This window comes from Acipenser ruthenus, chromosome 14, assembly GCF_902713425.1.
Source record: "Acipenser ruthenus chromosome 14, fAciRut3.2 maternal haplotype, whole genome shotgun sequence".
Classification (NCBI taxonomy): Eukaryota; Metazoa; Chordata; class Actinopteri; order Acipenseriformes; family Acipenseridae; genus Acipenser; species Acipenser ruthenus.
Genome location: NC_081202.1, coordinates 7,031,773 through 7,037,890, shown reverse-complemented (window position 1 = coordinate 7,037,890; position 6,118 = coordinate 7,031,773).

The following is a 6,118-nucleotide window of genomic DNA, read 5'->3' as shown; positions in this document are numbered from 1 at the left end:
CTTTAGCAAGAGTTTTTAGAGGTCTTTTGAGAAGCAGATCCAATTGTTGAAAAAGGACATGTTCACTGGAATAGTTAGTAAGCTTGGTAAATGGTAGTCTAAGTTGAAATCACAATAGAGAATTATATCTACATACATAAGAAATTAAATATTATGAAAATGTAAATTACATCCGTTTTAAACATTTTTTTTCGAATGCCTGTATAAGGTAACTATTGACTGTAATGTTTATATAATCGAATTGCTCCAAGTACTTTCTATTTTTATCGAGTAATCATCTGAATCATCTCTTATTTCTTTTCACCCCCCCAAGTACAGTTTTAGGTTTAAAAACATATTTATCTTCTTGTTAATTATGTGGGGTGTGGGTTGTAAATAAAAGTTATCTATTATTTGACTTCACAAATGCTGGAACAAAAAGTCAGATTATAAGGAATAAACTAGCTTTCTAAAAGCCATGATTGCAATGCTTGGGATGATGGATCATTCAATCATTATTTTTGGAGTGCAATTGGGAAAGCTAGAATGAAAGTGATATATATGGGCAGCCAATGTTATTTTAAGAAACAGCCCGAAGAAATGCTTATTTTTGAATACAATGTAATAAAACTAGTATTTATTTATTTTTTGGGGTAATTACTTTCCGTGCATATTTGTTTTACAGTTTTACAACCAAACCTTTCCAGTTGTTTTTCAAAATCTGGCTAAATGCAAACACACCACATCATTGGTTATAGCCTTTGTTGTATAAGTCATTATTTATTATTTTGTTTTAACCAGTTGCTGTCAGGATATCAATGTGATGAGTGGATCTTAGTAAACAACCCTTTATACTAACCTTAAAAGTAATGATACAGTATTTCAAACAGTATTTTACAAACAGTACAATAACAATTTTATATATTGTATTTTATATTGTAAGTAATGTAAAAAGGTTTTGCTGCCCAGTGGATGGTAATTTGAAAAGGTAGTCATTGATTAATCTAAAGTTAGAACAAAGAACCCCAAAAATATTCATGTTTTAACAATCCTTCATGTGTAATGTAATCTACAAGCAGTATATGTGTTTTATTGATAGTCAGGTTTGCCCCACTAAAAAAACACATTTTCTCTAACAGGGTTTGACATGTACTTGAAATATACCTGGGAACAGCCAAGCATTCTTTATTTTATTTGTAAATCAAACTGTATCCTTGTATAGCAATTCCAAGCATGATGGCGTTGGCTTCCCAAAAATGGTAAACTGAATACACGGAACACTGAACAGTACGTTCTGGCAGGTCTGTATTTCTCTGAGCAGGAACTGAAGTTTTTGTGATCTTTTTTGTAGTATCTTTATAGATTTGTCTTTTATACCCTATTTTTGACAGCAAGTTCCCAAACCTCTTGTTTATTGTTAGATAACAAGATGGTTGTCATACATATAATATTAAAAAAAATGGGATTCATATAGTTTAAAAGTACTATAAACTATGTAAAACATTAAGAAAACATAACCATGCGTGTAAGAGCTCCCATTCTCTGATAGATTATGTTAAATCAGATATTACAACAAGAACTTTTAGATTATGCAAGATAAATTTACACTTAAATGCATTTTGTTACTCATTTATTTTATATTTTTATATATGTTTATCATTATTATTACAAACTTAATGCAAAGGTTTACAGTTCATGTATGTTTACTGTGCTCCACAATAATAATAATAATAATAATAATAATAATAATAATAATAATAATAATAATAATAATAATAATAATAATTAGTTTAATTTAAAAATGATTTCTGTTTTGGTAAAACTACTTCTGGGACTTCAAATATATAAAGTACAAAAAGTGAATATCGATGTATTGATTTATCCAAACACTGCCTAGTGATAGTAAAACTGTAAATTAAAAAAATATTTTGTATAAATGTATTTATACCATAATCATTTCTGGACATATTCTATAGAGCTGCGATTTAAGTTTGAAGAATATGATGTGAACGTGTACTGAACGCATTTCTATGAAACAGATTCACAGAATGTACAGCCTTGTTAATGTGGAATGTGCAATAAACATGCGCTCACTCATTGTGTAACCACAAAGGGACCTCACGCGCCGATACTGTTCAACTGTATTTTTAGCACACTTTCAATATTTAAACAGATCATGAAACGCACACTTGACAAGTCTGAGGTTGGAGAGGCTGCGAGCGTGCAAGAGAGGTAGTATGTAAAATCTAGTACGGTAAGATATGTTGAAAGACACAAACAAAACTGCATTTTCCCACCAGGCACATGGAAGCTTGAGGTAAACCATAAGCAGCAGATTTTATTGAAAAGCTAGCTATTAGTGAAACAGCCAGCCAAACTCATCATGCAGCATGGCTGTATCCAGCGTTCACCTTTTGAAGTACCGGTGTACCCTATAAGTTCTGTGACGTAAGTATGCAAATACTACTTAAGTACAGTCGTGTAATGCTGCACGTATTAAACTAAATGTAACGATAATGTCTGATTGCATAACTTGTTTTGGGTGTTTCCACGCACTCATTCTCTCTCACAGTACAAGTTTGGGGCTGTCCCCGTCCTCTCGTTTGAGAGCTCGAGGAAGTGCATTTGAAAAAACTGTCCTACAATCCGTGCCCACTTTTTAACAGTGCGGTGACGTAAGAAATCCGCGAAAAAAACAGCATGTAACTTGCAGTGTCTGCATACCAAGAGCAGCTCAGATCCGCCGCGGTACAGGGCAAAGGGGGTGTCGTTATATTGCTTAGCTGTGTCGTTTTTCTTTTTTACAAATTAGTAACTGGGTGTGACATGCCCTTACCTCGTGTTACAGAAACACTGCCAGATTAACAAACTACAGCCACTACATTGAAACTGATAGTCAAACATCCATTTGTAAAACAAGGAGTTATCAAACGAAATGTTATTGTGTATACAGAACAAGGTATCACTGTAGTCTTCTTAATGATGCACCTTTTATTTGATTTGATTCCATCAGCAGCTGTTCAGCTATATTGTTAAAACTCCACTTCGTGTCATTTAACCCCGATTGTCCATTTAAAAAAAAATGCGATGAACTTTTTTTTTTCTTTGCTTAACATATGGCACACTTTTATCTTTGAGCCTAGACTGTTAAACATCTGTTGTCTCAATTTCAAAATGTCATTAAATATGAAAAACACATCAATGCCTTCGGCACGTGTATGAATGCAGCCCATGGCATAGTTCAATGAAATAGTAGCATGTTTTTCACTAGGGACTCCCTCCGGCATCATCCACCCATTCATTTAAAATACATTCAAATATATCATCAGAATTATACTAGTCTAAACTAACAAGGGATTAACCAGTCATATTAATAGTTGTCTTTTTATCAACTTTGTTTTTATCTATATAACATTTGATTAACAGTAAAGATATGACAGGTGAAAGAACACAAACGTGCACTGTTGTCCAGCTTTCTCATGAAACATTCACAAATACTATAAATATACATAACATGCATAACGTTTAACAACGTTGTGAAGTGGTCGGTCAGGCAAGGGACATTTTTTGGGTGTTTCTTATTAGTAAAAAAAAAAAAAAAGAAAAAGAAAAATTAAAGAAAATAAAAATCCCTTTTCTTTTTTTGTCGACGCTTTACAGTGACGTGAAATACATTCAGATGAGGGGGGGGGGGGGGTTGGGGGGGTAGTTGTAGGCTATTGTGCAGTAGCAGCAGTATCCTCTGCTTTTTAGAGTAGTGATTTCCTATTATAGTTCGTATAAACGATGCGGTAAATGTGAAAAGGAAACGAATGGGGTTAGTACTACACACATTCAATAACTTTCCAAAGTCTGGGAATACACTGGTATTCGTGTTTATTCCGGCTTCTCGTTTGATGTTTGTGTTTTCTTGAGTATGACAATGAACAGCAAAATGGCCCTTTTTTGTTTTGGTTGAAACGGTTAGAAAAAAATAGGATGTAAATTACTCATTTTTAAGATCACATAGATTATACTATATTTTCAAGTGTTCAATAAATCAGTACAAAATATGTATGGAAATACGTGTACCAACACAAATGACATTTTCTGAAGGGTTTTTAAAAAGGTTGATTTATTTGTTATTGACTTACAACATCGAATACATTTTTATTGTCTCGTAAAAAAAAAAAGTGTCGCCATTTAGTGCGCAAATATGTTTACCCTACAGAACCCAAGTTGTGTGTTATATACAATAAAACCTGTGATTTAATTCCCATGCCTGCAAGCTACAATATATAGGCCATGTTGGTATTTAAGTTGTATGTGCGGTTAGTTTTGTTTTACAATAGGTAAAAAATAGATTTCAGACCACAAACGCTTATTTATTTATTTATTTATTTATTTATTTATTTATTTATTTATATTCCGAGCTGCAGTTGTCTTTTTTTTTTAGGAAACAGGTGTATGCAACTGGTAATACCGGGCCGTTTCTATTGCAAGGGTTCGTCTACAGTTTTGACTAAACACTATCAGTATTCTGTTGGTGAAATTAAGAGAGAAAAGGTCTAAATGTATAAGTATCTCTTTACAAAACAGGGAACAAAGGTTTCTTCATTCAGATGAACGGCACGGTGGCTATATTTTATTGGAGGGATGTTTATCAGGCTGCTGCAGATCATATATATTGATCTGCTGATTGCTAAAAAGTCAGGGTGGGTACGTGCTTGCAGTACTAGCGAGAAAATGAATGCTTGCAGGCAGGCTAGAAGTCTGCCCGGTAACAATCAGCGCGCAGCGGCGGCGCGCAGCAGAACTATTGGCTATGCAAAATAGCGGCTGCGAGGGGAGGAAATACAATCTTGAAACCAAAACTGCCTTTTTTTAAAGAGATAGTTCGCAGTTTATGAAAGCGTTTAGATGGTTCCACAAGTCACTTAAGCTGAAATGCGCACACAAGCATAAATGTAAAGTTTTAATCGATAGCCTATAGCTGTTTAAAACTGAAACCACCAAAAAGGTACTATCCAGACTTATGTCACCTTTGCATACAACCCACCATTTATAGATAAATAGTGTAAAGTAGTCTATAGTATTTTAAGGTATGTCATCTATGAGCATTTAAACCAGGAGAAGCTGACTTAAAACATAACTCATCACATTGTTTTCTTACGAGCGTTAAGGACATTTGCACCCATAATGTGAATGGCCATGCTGCATCAATTCTGTGTTAAACGGGATAACCAGGGCTTTATATTAGCTCTTCACTGAAAACCGACTTGCTTCTTGTTGATGCGTCTGTTAATTAATAGTTGGGTGAATGTCAAAGGTAAGTGCAAATTAACACCAGACAGAAGGATATCTACATCATCATATGGAAGGAAACGTAAATGGATGGAGACGCATATGGATCACATTAGTTTACTGTAAAGCTACGTCTTAGTTGGTGCTTATCTTGGCGAGAGCCGAGTTCAAATCAGCATGAAGTTTTAACATCTACTCTCGTGTAATGGAAATCAGCCTGTATGTTAGCATAAGACAAATAAGTTACGTTTCCTTGAATTCCTCTGGTTTTTATGCACCAAAAAAGCTGCCTTTAAAAATAAATAAATAAAACACGTTTTTATTGGAAAAAGATTGCAGCAGCATAATAGACAGCTGTGGATATATATATATATATATATATATATATATATATATATATATATATATATATATATATATATATATATACATATATATATATATATATACATATATATATATATATACATATATATATATATATATATATATATATATATATATATATATAAAGTGCTATTTTGGGAAGATATGATCTGATAACCTTAATTATTGAAATACAAGAAGCATCGCCGATATACATAATTTAAACTGCCCTTGGTGTTTACGGTATTGTGATGTCCCTTAAAATAACAAATCGACTATATTGGATTGAACCATGCAGGTTACAACATATGCATTATGTACCATGCATTATTGATGAGTTGGATTATAACATATGCAAAGCAGACAATTACGGTGATACCAGGCTTATACAGCTAAAGATGAATGGCAGTTTCAGGAAAGTATGTTATACTGCATTTAGAGACCAGTCTGTCTGCAGCTTGGTGGAAGTCTTAGTGCTATCTATAATACA